Source organism: Plecotus auritus (assembly GCF_963455305.1).
Source record: "Plecotus auritus genome assembly, chromosome: 4".
NCBI lineage: Eukaryota > Metazoa > Chordata > Mammalia > Chiroptera > Vespertilionidae > Plecotus > Plecotus auritus.
The window spans coordinates 98,375,640-98,400,436 of NC_137775.1; the positions used below are offsets into that span (position 1 = coordinate 98,375,640).

Consider the following 24,797-nt stretch of genomic DNA (forward strand, 5'->3'; position numbering starts at 1 on the left):
ACTCTGGGTCCCATGCTGTGCCCCAGACTCTGACAGGAGGAAGGTTTCAATATACATTTTACTAATTTTCTTTCATCTCTGACACTTCTATTATAGAAAAAGGACAAATAGCAATATTAAATTATTTCCTCTAATTAATATCCTTTTAATGTGCACGAGTTTCGTGCACTGGGTCACTAGTTGTCTAATGAATAAGCATTATTTATATAATTAAAATATTTTAAAATAAATTAAAAATCACACACATGTAAACTCTTTGCCCAAGTGTCAGCTCCACATCCTAAAAGAGGCAGTTTCCCATATTCCCACAATCCTGGCCATTGGTGGCCATTAATTTCTAAGTCCCCAAATACAAGTTTCCAAAGGCGCCTCTCATTATTATTAGTTAGATAAACAGCCTGTCAGTGGCAAGCCCTTCCTCCAAAACCTCAGGCCCAACCACCCAGAACCACCTGGCAGTGTCTGCTCCCATGGGACATAGGCTCCGACTGTCTCAGAGCTCACACCCAGAAGTCAGAGCCTCAGAAAGATACAAGAGCAAAAATAGGGCTTGGGGACTACTGACACCTCAGGTTGGAAGACTCCTCACCCTGCCTCCTCTTCCAGAGCTACAGCAGCAGACACCACGGGAATGACCCTGTGGGGTTGAGTTCTGGGCAATCACTGCCCGGAGTCAACAGCCACTCCAGCCAACATCCAGATACAAAGAGAAAGACAAACAGTCTTGAAGTTCTGTTCAGTGCAACCAACAGTTACTGGCACCCATCTACAGTGCTGGGTACCCGTGGTCCAGAGATATGCTAACAATAAAACAATCAACACTTACTGACGGCCTCTTCTGTGCCTTTATGTATGAGCTCTTCTAATCCTCAAGTCATTGCTGAGCAGTAGGATCCATAGTTACTCCCCCTCACTCCCCATTTTACAGATGAGGAAGCCACTGAGGAATAAAGCCTAGCAGAGGCAGAACTTAGTCCCACGCAGTCTGGCTCTTAACCACTACCCCTCTGCATTCCCTCAAAGCCCTTATCCTCAGAAATAGACAGTGAGCTGGAAATACAGAGTGCCACCTGTGGCTTCCTGTTCTGCTCCAGGGGAAAAGCTCATTCCTTTCTGAGAAGCCAAGCCATGAGGAGTGCCTCGTCCCTCTGTCCAAGATGTTCTGGCCTACTGTTGGCTTGAAGCAGGTGGGCACAGTCCTCAGAGCTCAACCAAGGCCACCAATGAGATGCCATCTATGTCTGCCTCTTCTGATTCCCTGCACCTCAACCTCTGCCTCCAGCCAAGAAGGGGGAGCAGAAATAAATATAGCTCTCCAAAAATAAACCAGGATGACAAGGGGCAAGGGAACCAAGTGAAATGCCACTGCTGGTTTCAGCCAGTGAGTCCTACTGGTCTAGGAAGGGTCAGTGTTTGAGCAGGACAGGTCCCCTTCAGCCTCTGCTCACAGCCGGGGGTGCATACTTGTACACATTTGCACTTGACTGGAAAGCCCAGGCCAATGTAACATGAACAGGAACAGCAGAGTTACTGAACTGAGAAAAGGGGCTCCAAAGGGCTCAAACCCCAGCTCCATTATTTGTCAGCTGTGTGACGTCAGCAAGCTATTGAACCTCTCTGATCCTACCTACCCCTCCACCTCTGCAAGTGGGAATAGCACCAATACCCACATCTTGCAGGCTGGTGTGAGGATGAGGAAGCTCCTCTGTTGCAGAAGGACTGGCCCAGGGGAGAATCTGAATAAAGGCAATTTCCCTTCCTTCCTTCTCTCTGTATGTGCATATCTGGGCCAGCTTCTCTTTCTTCTCCCTTCACCAGACTGAAAGCAGGCTAATCAATCACTTAGAGCAGATACTGTGTTTTCTCTTATGAGTCCTTTCCACCCGACATGAGTAGCCCACCAGTTAGCTGGTTATTTCTGTGGTTCTGGAAGGCTGTTCACTGCCTTGGAGCAGATCCAGGCAGCCACTAAGCACAGCCATTCTCAGGGGCTCCTCTGTCAACTGACCTGGAATGAGATGCTGCAGGGGACCCAAAGCCTGCCAGCGTTTTGCTTCTGCTCAGTGAGCAGCGAGACTGCTGTGTTGGAAAGCAGGGAGTGTTCCCTGAAGCCAACTCCAGGCTGGCCAGTCTAGCAGGTATTTTCTTAAATGGAAGAATTAGATTCAGCCAGCCAGTCCTCTGTGGGGAGGCCCTGCATGTGGTGATTAAAGACACTGCTGTAATCACCTGGGTTCAAATCCCAGCTCTGCCACTTATTAGCTGTCCAGCTTTCGGCAACTTTAAAACAAGGTAATGTAAAATGATTAGCACAGCGCATTCAACACATGAGAGCCATCTTCTACTTGGCTGCTGGGTATCTACTGGCTTCGGTGGGAATGGAAAGGGGATTAGACAGAGGAGAGTCCAGCTCTTGGAGAACTCACAGTCCAATAGCAGGGCCTGGAATGTAGGCAATAACCCCACCATAATGTGCCATGGTAGGTGCCCAGGCAGAGATGTGAGAAAGGAGACTTACCAGACCCACAGTGGAGAGAGGGTGGAGAAGGAGGCAAATGGGAACAACTGTAAAGACCCAAAATCCCAGTTGTCTCTAGTGAGCTTCAACCAAAGGGAGGGGCAACAACTGAGAAAGGGTCCACGAGTGAACACAGCAGCTTCGGTTTCCTTCTATAGATGTACGACTATTGCCCCATGAAATGACCTCCCAGACAGGGCTCTGGTGCTGGTGTAGGCTAGTGCCAGGACCACTCTGTAGGAAAAAGGCCACTTAGGCTGGCCATCCAGTCACCATTCCATCCAACAAGTGTTTGGTGAGCATCTCTGCACAAGGCACGTGCCCATTAAAGAACCAATTTCTAGGGAGATGATCTCTGATCACAGCTGATGAACACCTATCAGGACTGAGGACATGACTGTGCATTGCAAGCTGTTTCCTTGAGACTCAACAAGGTCTGACTCAGAGAACATCAGATGGATGAACCAGTTCTTTCTCATGATAGAAGCAGAAAGCAGAAAGGAGGGCAAGGTTCAGGCTGCAGTCCATTGGGAGGAAGAAGGCTATGGGCAGAGGCTCTGGGAGTGCTGGAACCAGCTCATGAGAGGTATTCCTTGGTTATGCAAGACATGCCCAGGGTGGGGGTATAAAAGTGAATCAAAAATAGATGGTCCTGCTAAGTGGGAGGAGACAGGTCTACCCTAGGCTTGCAGGGGACTGAAGCAGGCCTTGGTCTGAGAGCAGATATACACACTGGGTCAGGGAATGGGCCATAAAAAAGACTGAATGTTTTTCTAAAAGGTGACACACTGCAAGGACATGAAAGGCAAGTTGTAAGTAGATGCTGTAAATACACTGGGGCGTTAAGATGCCAAAAACACAGTCATAGGAATCAGACACTATAACAGTATAAACAGGGCTGGCCTGAGAGTTTTGATTGGGTGCATTCTGCAGTTTGGGAATAACCAGTGATTTTCACTTGGAAGATAGGAATTACTACTGGTCATTTGTTTATGACCAAAAAATTTTTAGTTTTCAATGGCAATCACTTTGTTTATTACCAAAGATTTTTTTATTTTTTTCAATAACAATCCATTGGTAAAAGTGAGTTCTGGCCCAGGCGGCGTGGCTCAGTGGTTGAGTGATGACCCATGAACCAGGAGGTCACAGTTCGATTCCTGATCAGGGCATATGTCTGGGTCTCAGGCTCAACCGGTGTGGGGCGCAGGAGGTAGCTGATAGATGATTCTTTCTCATTATTGATTATTTCTATCTCTCTCTCCCTTTCCCTTCCTCTCTAAAATCAATAAAGACATATATATTTTAAGAAGTGGGTTCTGGGAGGAGTCATCTAGGACTATGAAATAGGGGACACAGGCACGGAGGGTTTAGTCTGTAGAGACAATCTGTACCTGGCCCCTAGGACAACACAGCTCAGCACAGACGACGGACAGACTGTCGTGGAAAGCTGCCAGAGCAGCAGAACTGTCATGAGGACACTATGCAGGGAATGACTTTTCATGCTGGGCTTACTTGACCTTTTGGGATTTGATTCTTAGAAACCCAAGCAACACTGTCCTGAGGTTTAGAACGAGGAGTGGCTCAGGAACATGGGGGGGGGGGGGTGCTGAGCACCCAGCTGATGGCCATGGCTGTGCAGTGGCATCAGTTCGTGTGCTCCGTTCTCTTTCTCTGGCAGCCCCAGGCACCTGAGCTGAGTAACAGGGAAGAGGGCAGGCTGCAGTGCTCATCTGGGAGACAAGGGCAGGGAGAAGAGGGGCTCTTAAGGAGGTATTTCAGGTGGGCGACTGTGGGAGCCACACTGGATAGACCAGGAGGGGTGAAGTGGAGAGAAGTGGCAGGCTTGTGGCTGAGAAGGAGAGTGATAGTGAAGTCCCTCAGAAACTACCCCAGAAGTGCCTGTGAGAGCGGTCAGCCCGCATTTCGAGGCGCGCAGCACCAGACCACCACTGCCAGTGGAACTGCCGTTATTAGTCACAGAGACAGTTGCTCCTCCCCCTTCTAATATTTTAAGTTGATTATGTTTACCTCCTAACATTCCCTAGGTATGATGTGACAAATATTCTACAGAAAGGAATTGAGGAACACAGCCATAAAGACCAAGAGGTGGTGTGAGAAGGGAGGGAGGAAGGAAGGACAAGACAAAGGGCCATGTGAAATAAAGAGATTTTATAGTATTTCAGGATCCCTGGTGAGTGGCCCCCAATCACATCTCTGGCCTCATCTCTTCCTCCCTCTCACCACTCAAGCAACACTGGCCTCCTGGCTATTCCTCAAACACACCAGCCACGTTCCTGCTCAGGGCCTTTGTACTTGCTTTCCCTCTATCTATAAGATTCTTCCCATACATGGCCCAGTCTCCTCTTTCAACTCAAATATTACCATCTCAGTGAGGCTGTCCCCAGCCTTCTATTTAAAGCTGCCACTACCATCCTGGCTGGTATGCTCATTGGTTAGAGCATCGGCCCCTACACCAAAGGGTTACAGGTTCGATTCCCAGTCAAGGACATGTACCTGGGTTACAGGTTCAATCCCCGGCCCTGGCTGGGGTGCATGCAGGAGGCAACCAATCAGTGTGTCTCACATCAATGTTTCTCCCCAACCCTCCACTTCTCTCTTCCTTTCACTCTCTCAAAAAATCAATGAAAAAAATATCCTCACATGAAGATTAACAAAATAATTTAAAAAATAAAGCTGCCGCTACCTATTTCCTGCTTTATTTTTTGATAACAGCATTTATCACCACCTGACATGTTAGTTACTTAATGCTGGCTCTCTCCTCTGCCCCCATCACAACAACCATAAAAGCAGGAAATATTTTTATCTTTGTTCAGTCCCTCATCCCCAGTGCTTAGAACAGTGCCTAGTACATAGAAGGTATCCAATATACCTACCGAATGAATGGAAGGAAGAAGAGAAGAGAAGGTGAAATTAGAGTCAGATTTAAACTGATCCTGGATCCTCAACAGTCTAAAAGAAACCCTTTATTACTGACTTAACTGAACGCGTGAGGTGAGTTCCAAAAGCAATTGATCAGATACTATCTGAGGCCTTTTCTTTTGCTCCCCAGTAGTCACTAAGACTCCCCTGAGAGCATATTGTCTAATATTTCTGGAAAGAGGCTGGACCTAGATCTCAAACTGTCATGAAAGGGATGCTCCTAAAATTGTTATAAATAAGAACAAGGGTTAGTCAAGTCCCTGGAGGTGGATGAGCCCTGTGGTAGTTTCCTGTTGCCACTGAAACAAATTACCAAAAACTGTGGCTTAAAACACAACAAATTTATTCTCCTACAGTTCTGGAAGTCAGAAGTCTAAAATCAGTTCCACTGGGTCAAAATCAAGGTATCGGCAGGGCTACCCTTCCTCCAGAGGTTCTAGGGGAGCTTTTGTTCCTGGCCTTTTCCAGCTTCTAGAGCTGCATTCCTTGCATTCCTCAGCCTCTTCCTCCATCTTCAGGGCCAGCGGTGTAGCATCTCACTGTGGTAGTCACACTGCCTTCTTCTGCATCAACGCTTCCTTTGCCTCCCTCTTAAAAAGACACTTGTGACTGCACTTAGGGCCCATTCAAATAATCCAGGATAATCTCTCCATCTCAAGATCCTTAATTTAATAGCATCTGCAAAGTCCATTTTGCCATAGAAGGTAGCATCTACAGTCCCAGGGGTTGCAGCCTGGATATCTTTGGGGGCCGTTACCCAGTCTACCACCATAAAAGACAGACTCCAAGAGTTTGGAAGAAACACAGTTCAGACCTCGGGTCCACATGACCAAAGTCAGATGGGGATGGTGGAGCACCCCAGGCCAGGGTTTTTCTATGGCTATAAGTGCTGCTGTGCTGTCAATTACCTTGATTTTGGCCCAATGAAATGAATTTTGGACTTCTGACCTCCAGAACTGTAGGAGAATAAATGTTTTAAGCCACAAGTCTGTGGTAATTTGTTACAGTGACAACAGGGGGTGTAATACTAAGGGGTATAGAATTCATTTCATGAAACTGAGCATTTTGACCCTTGGAAGACCTCCTTAGGAGAGGAAAGGTAGTTTTCTCTTCTTTGACCTGAAGCCCCCAAAGGACCACTCAGGAGTTCATCTCAGGATGCATGTGCTGAGGGTCAAGGGGAACCCATCAGGAAGGCTTTTATAGGAAGGGAAGTGCAAAAAAACAACAACCCAAAAACACAAAATCGTGTGGGTCAGACAAACAAGCTTGAGATCAGGGATGGCAGGTAAGCTCTCTTATGATAACCGCCTGGATGGAGAGCTCTAAGAACCCGTCTGGGTTTGGAGAGGAAGACTGCTGTGAAAGAGCGCCAGATCAGCTGGTGATCTCTGACACCAGGAACTGGCAGGTTAATGACGGTTCATATGCCACATTACCAACTCTGCTCTACATGGCACACTGGGAGCTACAGGAAGAGGACTTCTGCCCAGACATGAAAAGACCTGGAGAAACACAAGAACTCCAGGAGACAGCCTTTGCCTCGGACACTCCCTCTGTAGTGTAGACATCATATGGTCTCTTACTAAGATGGAACATGCTGCTCATTGTGAACAATTTCATTCCAACTCAAAACCTTCAGTGAGGTGGCTTTGAACTAGAGTAAATTACCAATGTAAGAACTATATGCTTATCTTATTGATTTTATTGATATGTTCACCAGTGGACCCAGCTGGCCAGAAATATTTAGAGGGAAATGACAGAGCAGTGGTTCTCAGCCAGAGGTGTTTTTGCCTCCTAGGGGACCTGTGGCAATGTCAGGAGACAGTCTTGGTTTTCACCACTGGGGGTGAGGGTGGAGGGGGGGTACTGGCATCTAGTGGGTAGAAGCCAGGGGTGATGCTAAACATCCTATAATACACAGAAAGCCCGCACAATGAAGAATTACCCAGCCCAAAATGTCTATAGTGCTGGGCTGAGAAAGCCTGAGACAGAGGAAATGGAACTGGAGGCAATGAAAGTAGAGTTATGAACAAGAAAGTGTTTTAGGCAATTAAGGGAAACTGAGGGAAAACGTGCCATGCTTGCTTGTTTGGAAAAGGGAGTGATGAGTAGCGCTCTGGGTTCTGGCAAATTCAGGGGTGGTCTGTCTGTGAGGAGAGTGGGCCCCACACTGTGTATTCAGGCTGGTTGGCTAATGCCGCTGTTAAAAGAGCAAACTTGGCCTTTATTACCATCCAAGCCAATGCCTCTGCCTCTGAAGTCACAACTCCTAGATGAGGAAAGTGTCAAAGCAGTAATAAGATAAGGATCAAGGAATCAGAGCAGGTTACAAACAAAAGCAATGAACATCTATTTTAAAATAATAATGTAGAAAGGAACTTAAGCACCAGGCGATGTTCCCACGCCACCCGGGATCCTCTCCCTTCAGTGCCTCCCCATGAGAGAACTCCTCCAGAGCTGGGTCGCTGTTAGCTGTGGAGAATGTGGGAATGGTCTCAGGAGAGCGCTGTGATGACAGCACGGCTGGTAGAAGTTAGGCTTTGAACACGGGGCTGGAAAGAAAAAGGAGGGTGCCCTACTGCACTGCCCAACGCCAACACTGTTTACCAGAAGGTGAAGACTCCCCGTCGGAGGCTGGGCTCCTGGTGCCACAGCCGGTACATTGGGGAGAAACTGGTTCAGAAACGTGTTTCTCCCTGAGTCCACCACCTCAGAACTGAGCTCAGCAGGCAGGGAATGAACCAGCACTTACTGAGGTTCATTTTCCTCATTAAGCCATAATTCCACATGCGGGAGCTAAGAGTCACCCAGATCTGCCCAAAACCAAATCCACAACAGCCGGTCCCATGGCCTCTTCACAGACAGAAAGAGCTAGAGACAGGTCAAGGACAGGAGGTGCCCAAACCCAGAAGCCAGGGCCACAGGGAACACAGAAGGAGCCAGCTCTGCTAACACAGTCCACACGGAGCCTCCTCTCTGTCTCAAGCAGTTCCTCCAAGCTTGTCCTCCTAATTCTTTTTCCATTTTCCCCTCTTGACTCCCCACTACCCCCACCCCACTTTGTCTTTCTCTCTACCACTCTCTAATTTGTTGGCCTCTTTCTTCTCATTTCCTACTGGTCTATGATACTGAAACTGAAGTGTATTTGAAGCATTGTTAGTAGTGTTACATGAAGTTGGACATTTTCTGCTTTTTTCAAAATAAATCATGATGCCCGGCCAGTGTGGCTCCGTGGTTGAGCATCAACCCATGAACCAGGAAGTCACAGTTCAATTACATGCCCAGGTTGTAGGCTCAATCCCCAGTAGGAGGCGTGCAGGAGGCAGCCGGTCAATGATTCTCTCTCATCATTGATGTTTCTAGCTTTCCCTCCCTCTCCCTCTCTCTGAAATCAATTTAAATATATTTAAAAATATATAAATAAATAATGATTAACTTTTTAATGTACCTTGACAATAAAACCTAAATTTAATGGCTCAACTTTTTTAAATCCTCACCCAAGGATATGTTTTTATTGAATTTATTTATTTTTAAAATATTTTTATTGATTTCAGAGAAGGGAGAGGGAGAGACAGACAGAAACATCAATGATGAGAGTGAATCATTGATTAGCTGACTCCTGCATGCCCCACATTGGAGATCGGCTCACAACCCGGGCACGTGCCCTGACCGGGAATCAAACCGTGACCTCCAGGCAGGCTGTTTTTATTGATTTTAGAGAGAGAGACATACACATTGATGTGAGAGAAAAACATCAATCCCATATGTACCCCAAACCCACAACCTGGGTATGTGACCTGACCAGGAATCAAACCCATCACCTTCAGGTGCACTGGACAACGCTCAAACAACTAAGCCATGCCGGCCAGGGACAGTTGCCTCAACTTTTGTGAACCCTTAAATCTCTCCAGTGTATCAACATTCCTAAATAATGGGGGTGGGGGTGAGTGCTACTCCACCCATGCTCTAGGTACTTAATCTATGTGGCAAATAGATCAAAATCAATCATTTTAACAGCAACTAGAGAAACTCAAATTTAACACGAGGAAGAATTCCCTAACTTTTAAATTGCTGCAGTAGTCCCCTACCTAATCTATTTACCTCCATTTTTTCCCCATTCAATCTGCCTTTTTGCAACATTAACACTCCTTGCTTCAAAACCACCAACGGCTGCCCAGCCAGGTGGCTCAGGTGATTGGAGCATCATCCCACAGGTTGCAGGCTTGATTCCTGGTCAGGGCACATACCTAGGTTGCAAGTTTAATCCTTGATGGGGCATGTATGGGAAGCGACCCATTGATGTTCCTCTCTCAGATTGATGTTTCTCTCTCTCTCCTCTCTCTCCTCTCTCTCTCTCTCTCTCTCTCTCTCTCTCTCTCTCTCTCTCTCTCTCTCCCCCACTGCCCAAAGATCATAAAGTGCAAATTCCTTCACCTGGCATTCAATAGCTTCTATCAACCTACTAGAAAGTTCCTAACAATGGTTTCCATTTTCTCCTAAAAGTATTCAGATACAGGCTAGGTTATCTCACATAAAAGATGCTGGTCTCGCCCTGACCGGTTTGGCTCAGTGGATGGAGCGTCGGCCTGCAGACTCAAGGGTCCCAGGTTCGATTCTGGTCAAGGGCATGTACCTTGGTTGCGGGCACATCCCCAGTGGGGGGTGTGCAGGAGGCAGCTGATGGATGTTTCTCTCTCATCGATGTTTCTAACTCTCTATCCCTCTCCCTTCCTCTCTGTAAAAAATCAATAAAATATTTAAAAAAAAAAAAAAAAAAAAAAAGATGCTGGTCTCCAAGAAGGCCTTTCTCACTCCCAATAAACCATGACCTCTTGTCATTCACACCCTTGTGTAGTCCCCTCCTTGAATGTGAACTGGTCCTATGATCAAGAAAATATAGAGGAAGTGACATTGTGTGACTTCTAAAGCAAGGTCATAAGAGACCTTACCACTTATGCCTGGATCTCTCAGTACACTCACTCTTAGGATGTTTCTGCTCAGAATCCAGCTGTCATGCTGTGAGAAGCCCATGTAGGCACTCAAGTGAACAGCCAGCCTCAAGTGCCAGGCATGTGAATGAGCAAGTGGGAAGTCCAGCCCAGCTGAGCCTTTAGATGACTCCTGCCCAGCCTCCATTTGACTACAGCAAAAGAGAGCCCCCAAGTGAGGACCACCCAGCTGAGCCCACTCAACACACAGAACCATCCTATATAATAAAGAGGTAATATGCAAATCAACCCTCACAAGATGGCTGCCTACGACCAGGTCGGCAGGGAGGTTAGTGAGGGACAACCAAACGACTGAACAGCTGGCTGCGTGGGGCAACCAGGCCGGCGGGGGGGGCGGGGGGGGGGGGGAGTAGTTAAGGGTGACCAGGTCGGCGGGGCGGGAGGGAGGGCAGTTAGGAGCGACCAGGCCGGCAAGGAGGGGGCAGTTGGGGGTGACCTGGCTGGCAGCGGGGGGCAGTTAGGGTGATCAGGCTGGCACACAGAGGCAGTGAGGGGCGATCAGGCCGGCAGAGGGGGGCAGTTAGGGGCGACCAGGCCGGCAGGCAGGTGAGTGATTAGGAGCCAGCAGTCCAGGATTGTGAGAGGGATGTCTGACTGCCGGTTTAGGCACGATCCTGGGGAGGGATCCCGGATTGGAGAGGGTGCAGGCTGGGCTGAGGGGACCCCCAGCCCCGTGCATGAACTTCATGCACCGGGCCTCTAGTTAAAGATAATAAAGTACCCTCCTGGCTCAGTTGGTTAAGTGTCATCTCCTGCACCAAGAGGTCTCCACTTCGATTCCCAGTCAGGGCTCAATCCCCAGTAGGGGGCATGCAGGAGGCAGCCAACTGATGTCTTTTTCAAACATCAATATTTCTCTCTCCCTTCCTGTCTCTCTAAAAACAATAAGAACATAATTTTTTTTTTTTTTTTTCATTATAATAGCCATCTTTATTTGTAAAAATCCAGATATAAAATGTATTCTTTCGGTCTTTCCATGATTTCCTTTTTACAAAAACAAAAAGGCACATAAAAACCTTCCCCGCTGTCATTCCCACAGACGGATGTTTGTCAGGCAGCCCCCCCCCCTCCCCCCAAGAACATAATTTTAAAAAAGATAATAAAGTGCCAATTTCACTTAGGAATGTCCTAGATGAATCACTAAAAACTAACTTATTAAATCTTGACCCTTAAGTGCACATCCTTTAAAAATTCCGTGTAACAAAATAGGAATTATATGAAAAATCACTTGTGTGAGTGAATTGAAAGCTAAACTAGCCACTTTTTTCATGAAACACCATTTTTACTTGAAAGAAAAGATGAACAAATTATAATTACTTAGCCCTGGCCAGCTCTGCTCAGTGGTTAGAGCATCTGCCATGGGTCACAGGTTTGATTCTGGTTAAGGGCATGTACCTCGGTTGCAGGCTTGATCCCCAGCCCTGGTCGGGTTGTATGTGGGAGGCAACCAGTCCAAGTGTCTCTCTCACATCAATGGTTCTCTCTCTCTATCTCTCCCCCTCCCTTCCACTCTCTCTCTCACAAAAATCAATGAAAAAAAATTCTCAGGTGAGGATTAACAAAAACAAAAATTAAAAAAATATCTAATAACTTAGACTTGGGTATTCAACAAACTTTTTCTTGAAAATAAATGAAGTGGCACAGTCACTTCAAGAAAAAAAATCTGACAGTATATTACCAATGATAAAAATCAAGCTTTCATGAGAAATTCAAATTATAGAAAACCTGCATCCACCACTGTAAGGTTAACAGCTTCTCAATACTTAAAGACTTAAAAAAAAAATATATATATATATATATATAAAATTGATTTTAGAGAGGAAGGTAGAGGAAGAGAGAGAAGGAAACATCAATGATGAGAGTGAATCATTTATCAGCTGCCTCCTGCACGCCCCCTACTGGGAATCAAGCTGGCAACCCGGGCATGTACCCTTGACTGGAATCAAGCCAGGGACCCTTCAGTCCGCAGGCTTAATGTCACAAAGCATAAAAAGTTTGTCGATGACCAGCTGGCATGGCTCAGTGGTTGAGCGTCGACCTATGCACCAGGAGGTCACAGTTTAATTCCTGGTTGGGGCACATGCCCAGGTTGTGGGCTCCATCCCTAGTGGGGGACGTGCAGGAGGCAGCCGATTGATGATTTTCTCTCATCATTGATGTTTCTATCTCTCCCTCCCTTTCCCATCCTCTCTGAAATCAATAAAAATATATTAAAAGTTTGTTGATAAGGTTTTAGACTCCACATTACAACTAACCTTTAAGATTATCCTACTACTTATCAAGTTTTGTTATCACATCAAAGAAGAATATCCACAATTACTGCAAAATATATTAAAACTAGAGGCCTGTTACACGAAATTCGTGCACGGGGTGGGTTGTGGGGGGGTGTCCCTCAGCGCAGCCTGCACCCTCTCCAATCTAGGACCCCTTGAAGGATGTCTGACCTAAACGGGCAGTCGGACATCCCTCTCACAATCCAAGACTGCTGGCTCCCAACCGCTCACCTGCATGCCTGCCTGATTGCCCCTAACCGCTTCTGCCTGCCAGCCTGATCACCCCCTAACCCAGGTGTGGGCAAACTTTTTGACTCGAGGGCCACAATGGGTTCTTAAAATGGACTGGAGGGCCGGAACAAAAGCATGGATGGAGTGTTTGTGTGAACTAATATAAATTCAAAGTAAAGGAGCGGAGGGGAGAGCAAGAGAACCGGATAGAACAGCCGGATCTGGCCCGTGGGCCGTAGTTTGCCCAAGGCTGCCCTAACCACTCCCCTGACAGCCTGATTGATGCCTAACTGCTCCCCTGCCAGCCTGATTGCCCCTAACTGCCCTCCCCTGCATGCCTGGTCCCCCACAACTGCTCTCCCCTGCAGGCCTGGGTCCCCCACAACTGACCTTCCCTGCAGGCCCGGTCGCCCCCAACTTCCCTCCTCTGCCGGCCTGGTCACCCCTAACTGCCCTCCCCTGCAGGCTTGATCGTCCCCAACTGCCCTCCCTTGCAGGCCTGGTCCCTCCCAACTGCCCTCCCTTGCAGGCCTGGTCCCCCCCAACTGCCCTCCCCTGCTGGCCTGATCACCCACAACTGCCCTCCCTTGCAGGCCTGATCCCTCCCAACTGCCCTCCCCTGCTGGCCATCTTGTGGTGGCCATCTTGTGTCCACATGGGGGCAGCCATCTTGTGTGTTGGAGTGAGGGTCAATCTGCATATTACTCTTTTTTTTTAGATAGGATAGAGGCCTGGTGCATGGGTGGGGGCCAGCTGGTTTGCCCTGAAGGGTGTCCTGGATCAGGGTGGGGGGTCCCTTGGGTAATGGGGCGGCCTGGGTGAGGGGCCTGTGGTGGTTTGCAGGCTGGCCACGCCCCCCGGCAACCCAAGCAGAGGCCCTGGGATCTGGGATATATTTATCTTCTATAATTGAAACTTTATAGCCTTGCCAAAACCGGTTTGGCTCAGTGGATAGAGCGTCGGCCTGTGGACTGAAGGGTCCCAGGTTCGATTCCGGTCAAGGGCACGTAACTTGGTTGCGGGCACATCCCCAGTAGGGGGTGTGCAAGAGGCAGCTGATCGATGTTTCTCTCTCATCGATGTTTCTAACTCTCTATCCCTCTTCCTTCCTCTCTGTAAAAAAATCAATAAAATATATTTTAAAAAAAAAATAAATAAATAAAATAAAATAAAATAAAATAAATTTAAAAAAAAAAAAAAAAAAGAAACTTTATAGCCTTGAGCAGAGGCCAGGGCTGGCCAGGAAGTTTGGCTTCCTCCATCGCCAGGGAAACCCAAGCCTCCTGCTCGCTCCGTGGCCGTAGCCATTTTTGTTGGGATTTATTTATCTCCTATAATTGAAACTTTGTAGCCTTGAGCAGAGGCCTGGACTGGCCAGGGTGTGCAGGAAGCTTGGCTTCCTCCATTGCCGGGGAAACCCAAGCCTCCTGCTTGCTCTGTGGCCACAGCCATCTTGGTTGGGTTAATTTGCATACTCACTCCTGATTGGCTGGTGGGCGTGGCTTGTGGGTGTAACAGAGGTACGGTCAATTTGCGTATTATTCTTTTATTAGATAGGATAAGCCTCTCATTCTCAACTGTGTATCTATGTGAAACCAGATTTTTTTTCATATCCTTCAAATAAGACATATTTTAAGAGATTGGACTTAGAAGCAGTTATAAGAACACACCTGCATTCAGTTAGACTAGGCATTAAAGAGATTAGCAAAAAATGTAAAACTGTCACTCCTCACAACTTTTTTGTTTTAAAAAATAGCTATTTTTCATTAAAATTTTCATCTGTGATAAATGTAATGGGTTTTATTGTTATTATAGTAAATGACTTAATAAATTAGTAATTCTTAAAAATTCCTAAGTTTTAATTTTTAGCTTGGTAAACAAAAGTTCTTGGGGCCCTTAATAAATTTTAAGAGTGTAAAAGGGTTTCAAGGCCAAAAAGCTTGAAAATCACTGTTTTACAATATTCTAAAGCTGACTTCAAAATAAACCAACTTTCTTTCAAAGCCCAATCTGAACTCAGCTTCTTCAGGGACAAAGCCAGTCCTCAGTGGTGACTTGCTCCTCTCAGTGAGTACCCTTGAGTGGCATGTTCTCAATACCCACCAGCTCCCTAATGTCTTGAAAATCTTTGTGTGCATACATCTTCTCTCCCCAACTAGGTTCCACACACATGGGGTGTGAGACCATGTGTGAAACATCTGTCACAGCACCTGGCCCACAAAAGTGCCTCAGATAGGAAAGACTAAGATGACAACACCAGTTTTGTAGATTAACACTGAAAAAAAATCTGATAAAGCTATAGGCTTACCTTTGCCAGGAGAAACTGCAAAAGAAAAATTTTAGCTGAGAATGGGAGCACACAGCTCAGGAATGAACTGGACAATTGACCCCTAGACAAACACTACTGCCACTATGGCTAGCTGCTGCTGAAACAAATGATAAAGCAAATCAACTCAACTCAGTAGCTCTTCCTGCTCAGGGGAACTCCTACTTCAATCCCTCTCAGGGAATCTCAGAAGTCTCCCCAACCCCCTCCTTCCTCCTTCACATTTCCTTCAGAGGAAAGGACTTGGTGTGGGTTTGAGAACAGGGGTGGCCCCTGCCTGAGGGCCTTCCTGCAAGATCCACAAACAACCTGACCCCCACAAAAAGACAGACACATAGGCTCAGCACCCTGTTTGGCAACAGGAAAACCTGCTGGGTGTTAAAGGCGGAGAAAGGGAAGTAAAGCCCATAAACAGCTACTGGAACCATTAAAACTTGGAGATTAAAACAAATCAGACAGGAGCCCCATGTTACCCCTGGCCCCCAGCAGGGACCCCATCACAGCCCAGCCTCCCAAATAGTTGGGACAATGAACATCGAATTCCCTGGAGCTCCCCCTGAGAATTTATAAAACCTGCCAAGCATCCGGAGAACAGGGAAACAGCAATGGGAAGCCCAGAGCATTGTTCAGACTCTGGTAAGGACCCACTACCTCAGCAGAGATGGAAGAAACAATTCTGTGTATTATGCCCAGCTCTCATATATGCCAGCAAATACCAACCCATGAGACAGGGATTGATTCTGTTTTTTTATCATCCTTTCCCAAGTGCTGGTACTGTGCCTGGCACATAGGAGACACTCAAAAATGTTTAATGCACAAATGAAAGGGAATGATGAACACCATCTTTGTGGCCTGGCATCTATATGGGCAGAGAGAAAGTGTGTGCATTTATTCAGTCAACAAATATTTATTTAGCATCTTCTATGCCAGACACTGTCCTAGACACAATAGGAAACAAAATAAGTCCCTGTCCTTGTGGAGACTATGTTTAGTGGTTGTAAAGGTGAAAATCTCAATGCTCCCCAAAAAACTATGTTAACTCAGAGACATTCAATAATTGTTTAGTAACCATCTGCTATGTGCAAGTGATGAGTACCAGACGCTATGACAGGCACCTGGGATCTGGGACTCAGTCCTAGTGAAATTATTTCATCTTCTAGGCCAGGACCCTAACTCTGAATGTGTGTGTCAGCTGTTAGAGGCCCCTGGGTAAGGAGAATGCGATTACCTCTTTGGCGCATCTGTCCTCATCTGTCGGTGAGCAGAAGCCACTGCGTGAGTACCACGTACATGCCCAAAACACCACACAACACTGCAGGATAGAAAGAAACCCAACATCTTTAGTTGAGAGGTGCCGGGGTCAGAAAAGCAGCTCTAATATCTATAATAATAAAAGCGTAATATGCTAATTAAACCAGATGTCCTTCTGGACGAAGCAAGGGAAGCCCAGGTCCCGGTTGCCTGCTGGCGGCCGTAGGGAAGCCAGGGTCGCGGGGTGCCAGAGGGAAGCCAGTGCTGGCAGCCGGGGGAAAGAAGGCCTACTCTTGCACAATTTTTGTGCATCGGGCCTCTAGTGTTATAATAAAACACTAGGACACGTGCCCAGGTTGTGGGCTTGATCCCCAGTAGGGGCATGCAGGAGGCAGCCAACCGATATTTCTTTCTCATCAATGTTTCTATTTCTCTCTTCCTTCCCCTCTCTCTAAAATCAATAAAAACATTTAAAAAAAATAAACAGTAGGGCTCAAAGAGTACTCCTAAGGCAAGCTGGCTCCTCCTCTGTCCCTCATACACCCACCCTGAGATGTTGTTATTCTGAGCCTAAATAGCAAACATTTCCCAATCCTAGAAGTAGTCTGCTCATTTCTAAGTAAGAAGACACTGGCTCTGCTGATTGTACCAGGGTGGGGCAGAGGAGCTGGCAAGATGAAGGAGGTGCTAGAGCCCAACACTTCCTATGGTTAACAACTCATAAATGCAGATACCCCGAGTCATACTTGATTCCTTGACCAAAGCCCCATGGAGACAGGACTGGGGTCACACCCCAATCACCAGCCTCTGAGCTATGAAGGCCAGGAACTATCTACCAAGCAAGAAGACCCATATGTCTGAAATCTGACGCAACGGGACATTTCCTCCCTGCCAGACTCAAGCAAGGGCCCAGCTCCCCTCTGACAAAGTGTAACTCAGCTGCTTCAAGTAGCTCCTTCCCCTAGATCCAAAGGCACAGAAAAATGCTCAGGACATCAAGCCATCTATAAGCAGGAGCCACTGGGCAATCTGGGACAACACGGCACAGTCAAGGGCATCACGCACAGAACTTCTGACATGACACAAACGAGAGCCTGGCAGGACAGACGAAGTCCATGGAGATGCTACGTGGAAAGGAAGAAGAGTGTTCCTAGCATGGAACTGCTGGGCTGTAGGGCAGCTCCTGGCATTTCCAGGAGGGCCCACAATTTAGCCTCCCAGATGTCAGGAAACACCCTGGCAGGGGAGTCTCAGGGACAGGACAGAGCTGAAGCCTTTAGAAGAGCCAGGTCCAACGTCTCCTGAGAGAGAGGAGCTGCAATCCCAGGACACACCAGCATCCGAAGGCCCTGAAGACAGCTTGCCTGGCAGCCAGGACATCTGCCGTCTACCCCAAGCAGGGGCCTAGAAGCTTCCCAGGCCAGCATCCAACACTGGCTGTTCTCTCACCTGGTCAGGGGAAGGGGTCTGAGGGACCACAGGTGGAGTTGGCAGGCTGAGTAAGGGCAATTCTTCCTCAGTTGGTTGAGGCACACCCCAAAGAAGAAAAAAGTAGTGGTGGAGAGGCAGGGAGAAAGGCAGCCAAACAAGAGTGGTTTAGTATACTTAGTCCATTCAACTAGAAGTGATGGGCTACACCATCTGTAGATAATGTCAGAGGCCTGTCTGCTCACACCTTTGAAAGAGGCAGGCTGACCCTGGCTCTGTAAAAATCACTAAATGGGAACTTGGTGACTGACCATCATAAGTACCCATGTAGAAAACGACAGCATGAACAACCTGCAAGAAACTACCCGGCCAGGCTGCTGGTGCCCAAGCTGCTCCACAAGGACTGGGCTTGACCTCTTCTCAAGCCCTATCACCTACCACCTCAGTGGGGAGTGCAGGTGAGCAAAGACAGAGCAGCAGCAAACTGCTCAGAGTCAGATAAAATCCTTGGGAGCCAGAGATTAGACTAAATTATTGCCAAACCCACAGCCTCAACTTCATTAGAATGACCCATGAAAATCCTGCTTTTCATAGGAACAAGGGACCCCTTTTGGTCCATTCTGCCCAAATTCCCCCAAATGCTGCTTAAGTGGGGTCTCAGGGGTCAGTGGAAAGGGGTGGAAAGGGGACTGGCTCAGCCATCCTCGATCCTATTTCTTTCACAGAAAAGTTCAGTGCACAAGAGGATTCCAAAACTTGGCCTAGCTAGTTCAGTTGGCTCTCCACCAAAGCCCCTGAAAGTTGCCAATTCTGTGTCCAATTCTGGCTCAAAGACAGAGAGCACGATCCTCAAAAGAGAAGACCTAGAAACCCAGAGCCATGTGAAACAACAGGCCCTCATTTCTAAACGTGAGAGTAGGTCACGCTTTCTGAATCTTCCAAGACCAGACTGGGCAGAAACAGAGGGGGTATGTTATTTCCTGACCATTTCTCTAGACCAGTGGTCGGCAAACTCATTAGTCAACAGAGCCAAATATCAACAGTACAACGATTGAAATTTCTTTTGAGAGCCAAATTTTTTAAACTTAAACTTCTTCTAATGCCACTTCTTCAAAATAGACTCGCCCAGGCCGTGGTATTTTGTGGAAGAGCCACACTCAAGGGGCCAAAGAGCCGCATGTGGCTCGCGAGCCACAGTTTGCCGACCACGGCTCTAGGGTACCAACTCCAAATAAAGGAGTTCAAATGGAAGACATCTGAAAAGAACTTTCTGCCTGGCGAGAAGGTTAAATACCCAGACACACCACAAAGGTGGTGGGCTCTCTGGCCCCAGACAGAATCATCTCCATGACTAGAAGAGACTTAAGTTCTTGACACAGTCTAACTAATGTAGTCCCAGACTGCCTGGGCTGACAGTGACCTGACATTTGATGTAATGCCTGGGCAAAGGGAACAGAACTTAATGTCAACTTCCCTCTTGGATCCACAGGAAATTAAGCTCCCAAGGAAAATGGAGGGAGAAACTTCAAAAGAACCTGCTCAGTGAGTGACAAAAATCAGAGGCCCTGACACAGTCAGTGGATGAGATGCACGAGAGAAAATCAGCAGCTGGTTCAAGCCATCAAAAGATGTCTGCCAGCCCTAGAGCTATCAGGCGGTAATTTGTTTAAAACTCAAATGGGAAAAATATTGTCTGGAGTCAGTACAGAGGGTAAAGATTGAGAACCACAGTCATTCTTGGAGCATATCTTCTGGAGACTTCCCTTAGCTCTTTGGGATGAGACACAGGTCAGAGGGTGGGAGTCAGGGCTGCGATGGGCTGGGGTATCACGATTTAAATGTGTTCAGTACATCCAGAGTGGAAAGACACACAACCCTGTTTCCTGGAAGGGGAAAAGGGTTGGATGAGGCCTCCAGCTACCCCTGGCGCACGCCCAAGTCAACAGCCAGTCTCTTCCCAAGGGTTCCTGGAAGTCAACAGGCCCATAAAGAAGAAGTATTAAAGCTGAGATTAGAAGAATGATCTACAAATTGCACATCATCCCTGATGCAACATCCCAGTAAATTCTCCAACAAAGACATAACCTGCTATTTACCTCAGACATTCAGCACCTTACTTCAATCGGGGACTGAACGGCCTCACCCCACTAATATCTCAACTGCAGGTCAAGGGTAAAGCACAGTAGTGTGTGAGCTAATGCTTCTCCCTGAGGCAGAGGCAAGGCCCTGGGAGGGAAGGGGAGGTAGGTGACAAGATTAATAAGGAAATCAAAGAGAGGGGCAAAAACAGGGCCTCTGAGGGGAGCCGGGACAGGAGAGGCTTAGGCAAACAGGTAAGCAGCACGGGGTTGAAAAAGCCTGTAACATCGCGAGGGAGATGAGGAGGAGCCCCAATACTGAGAGGGGCAGGCAGCGGGGGACGGAGGGGACAGGGATGGAAAAGAGCAAAGTCTGAGGGCGAGGATGGAAGGACGAAGGCCGGAGACAAGGATAGCCAGGGGGCAGGGAAGATCCCCGAGGAGACCCCGGTAGAGGGCAATGCATCTGGGGACACCAGAGAAGAGACGAAGCAAGGTCAGAGGCCAGGGTGGGGAGTGGGAAACAACCCGAGCCTGAGTCCGGGCTCTCCCAACACTGAAGAGGGAGGAGACGGGGCCACGAGGCCCAAGTGGGGTCACAGTCGGGTGGGGAGGCCTGCAGCTGGGCTCAGACAGCGGTGAAGGTCCAAAGAGCTGGGCACAGGGGCGCCCGGCAGCAACGGACCACCGCAGACCGGCCCGAGTCCGAGCGTCGGGAAGCGACGGCGGCTCGGTCCTCGGACCCCGGCTGCTGTCCCCTCCCCACTCCCCTCCGGGCCTGGCGTCCCGGCCGCGTGGGCCGCCTCGGCCCGGACCTGCTTCTTACCTCCGCTGCGTGCCGACCTGCCTCCCCGACCCGGACTGACCTGTCCCGGCCGCCTCTCGCGCCGCCGCCGCCGCCGCCGTCCCGCAGGCTCCTCCGGCTCCTGCCAAAACTTTTCCCATTAATCCCCAGCTCCGCCGCGGCCTGGCGTCACACGCAGCGCCGCCCCGTCCCGCCCCCGCTGGCGTGACGTCACCGCGCAGCTCGGCTTCACCTCCCCTTCCCACGCCCCTTTCCGCCGAAGCCGGCCAATCACCGAGCCCCCTGGAGGCTCCGCTGATCCTGCCACTCCGCCCACCGCACGCCGTCTGGCCGGTGAGCGCCCTCTGGTGCGGGATGCGGCCCCGGCCGCTTAGGGAGGAGGGGAGGGAGTTCCAGGCCAGTAAAACAGGTCTAGCAAGTATATACCACTAAAGGGAATTTAAAGCTGAAAGGGAACTAGGGGTCATCTGGTATAGCCTCCTCATCCAACAGTGACGTGAAGGTGCGTGACTTGCTGTAGGAAGCAACAGAACCCGAATCTTCAGACTCCAGACTCCACTGGAGGAGATTGTGCTGCTTGTAACTTTAATAAAAGGACTTTCCTCCCTCGAGAGGCTTCTGCAATAGGAATTGATGGTTCTGGGCTTCTTACCTATCTTCCCATGTACTTATCGAATACGCTTGCCCACATAAGCAGGGAGCATCCTCCCTACGGTTGAAGAAAATTTCGTTCTCGCTTCTAACTCAGGTCTTTAGGGTCTGCAAGGGACCTGTTGTCCCAGCCTGTGCTTTCAGATATACCATACAAAGGTACCTAGCAGCTGGGAGGCAGTCTGGTGGAAGAAGCTGGGCTTGTCATCTTGACTCATGAGTATATGATCAATGGGTAACTTCCTCCTCTTCACCATCTTTAAAGATCACCCCTCCCCTTTCCCATACACTCCTCAGGCCACTCCCTCAGATATCTGGATGGTAGAACTATTGAGTGATTTTTTTTTCTGCTTCTCTTTTTATTTTCTATTCTTTAAAAATGAATATGTATTACTTTTGTAATTCAGATGTCAACCTCCTTGCCCTTTCAGATTGAAGTAAGAATGGATTGTGTAGGTCAAAACCTTCCCTAAGATTTCTGCAAGGTTCTGAGGATTCATATTCTCCTAAATCTCTCTGCTTCTAGGCTCCTGCTTCAGCCAGGCTATTGTAATACCACAATTCAGAAATACAGAGCGGAACCCTTCCTGAGGACTGTCCGCGCCTCCCCCTCCCCCCCCCCCCCCCCCCCCCGCCTTCCCACACAAAACATTCACGGGTATAGAAGTCATTATGATACTCTGGGCCCTGAGGCAGGGTCAAATGATACTTTACAAACAGTTTAAACTCACACAGCTGGCATTCTTTAAAGTTCTTTCCCGCCGAAACCGGTTTGGCTCAGTGGATAGAGCATCGGCCTGCGGACTGAAGGGTCCCGGGTTCGATTCCGGTCAAGGGCATGTACCTTGGTTGTGGGCACATCCCCAGTGGGAGGTGTGCAGGAGGCAGCTGATCGATGTTTCTCTCTCATCGATGTTTCTAGCTCTCTATCCTTCTCCCTTCCTCTCTGTAAAATGTCAATAAAATATATTTAAAAAAAAAAAAAAAAAAGTTCTTTCCCATCCCCAAATGAGGTTTTCTTTTCTTTTTTAAGGAAGGTTTTATAGTTTAAAAATATACTTTAGGTTTTGATAAACAGTTGTAAATATTCTGAGATTCTACACAAATAATTTTATGGCTTTAAGAATTCATACATTTGGGCAGCAAAATATCAGACACATGTCGTAGCAATATCTTTACCCATACAGCTCCTAGGCCAATGGAAACTAAGGAGAAAAATAAACAAATGGGACTACATCAAAATAAAAAGCTTCTGCACAGCAAAAGAAACCATCAACAAAACAACAAAAAGCCCACTGCATGGGAGAACATATTTGCCAATGTTATATCCGATAAGGGCCTAATCTCCAAAATTTATAGGGAACTCATACATGTTAACAAAAGGAAGATTAAACAACCCAACCAAAAAGTGGGCAAAGGACTTAAATAGACACTTTTCAAAAGTGGACATACAGAAGGCCAAGAGACATATGAAAACATGCTCAAAGTCACTAATCATCTGAGAGATCCAAATCAAAACGACAAGGTACCATCTCACACCTGTCAGAATGGCTATCATCAACAAATGACAAGTGCTGGCAAGGATGCGGAGAAAAAGGAACCCTCGTGCACTGCTGGTGGGAATGCAGACTGGTGCAGCCACCTTGGAGAACAGAATGGAGTTTCCTCAAAAAATTAAAAATGGAACTACCATTTCACCCAATAATCCCACTTCTAGGAATATATTCCAAGAAACCAGAAACACCAATCAGAAAGGACATATGCACCCCCATGTTCATAGCTGCACAATTTACAATAACCAAGATTTGGAAACAGCCTAAGTGCCCATCAACAGATGAGTGGGTTAAAAAACAGTGATCCATCTACACAATGGAAGACTACGCTGCTGTAAAAAAGAAGAACTCTTACCATTTGCAACAGCATGGATGGACATGGATAGCATTATGCTAAGCGAAATAAGCCAGTTGGAGAAAGCTAAATAACACATGATCTCACTCATTTGTGGAATATAATGAACAACATAAACTGATGAACAAAAACAGATTCAGAGACAGAGAAGCATCAAACAGACGTCAAACTTCAGAGGGAAGCAGGGAGGGGGGGGCCGGGTAAGAGATCAACCAAAAGACTTGTATGCATGCATATAAGCATAACCAATGGACGCAGACACTAAGGGGGTGAGGGCATGTGCTGGGGAGGTGGGGGTGGCCAGGGAGAGGTCAATGGGGGAAAAAGGAGACTTATGTAATATTATATGTAATACTTTAAACAATAAAGAATTTTTTTAAAAGAATAATGAATGGATAATTATTAAAAAAAAAAAAAAAAAAGAATTCATACATTTGGCCCTGCCCGGTGTGGCTCAATTGGTTGGAGCATCATCCTGTACACCAGAAGGTGAAAAGTTTGATTCCTGGTCAGGATACATATCCAGGTTACGGGTTCTATCCCTCAAACTAATTGATGTTCCTCTCTCTAAAAAAAAAAAAAAAAAAAAAAAAGAATTGATACATTTGTTGCCTTTCTATAATACATACACCTTCTTCATATATAATAAAAGTGTAGTATGCTAATTAGACCAGACGTTCTTCTGGACATCCTTCCATCCTTCCGGACGAAGCCAGGGCTGTGAGGGAAGCCTGGGTCCTGGGTGTCAGAGGGAAGCTGGTGCTGGCAGCCAGGGGAAGGAAGACCTACTCTTGCACGAATTTCGTGCATCGGGCCTCTAGTATATATATAATTGATTTCAGAGAGGAAGGGAGAGGGAGAGAGAGCTAGAAACATCAATGATGAGAGAGAATCATTGATCAGCTGCCTCCTGCATGCCCCACACCAGGACAACCCGATCAAGCCTGCAACCTGATCGAGCCCGTAACCTGGGCACATGCCCTTGACTGGAATGAAACCTGGAACTCTTCAGTCTACAGGCCGACACTCTATCCACTGAGTCAAACCAGCTAGGGCCCTTCTTCCTTTTAAGTAGGTATAGGTAAGACTTGTCAACATGATCAATTCCCCAACTGAGGTTTTCTAACTGGCCCTTTACCCCTTAGGGCCTGGCCTTTTCCCAAATCACTACCTCTCCTCTCTTCTTTATCCCACCCTCTCCAGAGGAAAAAAACAAATTCCTCTAGCTTTCTAGGCAGAAAGAGACATCTTAGCTACACCTCTCTTTTTTTTTTAATGTTATTTATTTTTTTAAATATGTTTTTATTTTTTTATTTCAGAGAGGAAGGGCGAGGGAGAGAGAGATAGACACATCAATGATGAGAGAGAATCATTGA

General features: G+C 47.5%; 1 protein-coding gene across 2 annotated transcripts in view; it reads right to left on the reverse strand.

Annotated features, from left to right (window-relative positions):
* PPARD (peroxisome proliferator activated receptor delta) overlaps positions 1-21,063 on the reverse strand; it is an 82,699-nt gene extending 61,636 nt beyond the window's left edge. The window contains exons 1-2 of one of the 2 annotated variants that reach the window (XM_080663376.1): positions 20,924-21,063; positions 16,529-16,612 (exon numbers count right to left, since the gene is read on the reverse strand). The gene's annotated coding sequence lies outside the window, so the exon portion shown is untranslated. Of the gene's footprint in view, positions 1-16,528; positions 16,613-20,883 lie in introns of both variants that reach the window. The other variant, XM_080663375.1, reaches the window with a different exon arrangement.
* Between the last annotated feature and the right edge of the window lie 3,734 nt (positions 21,064-24,797).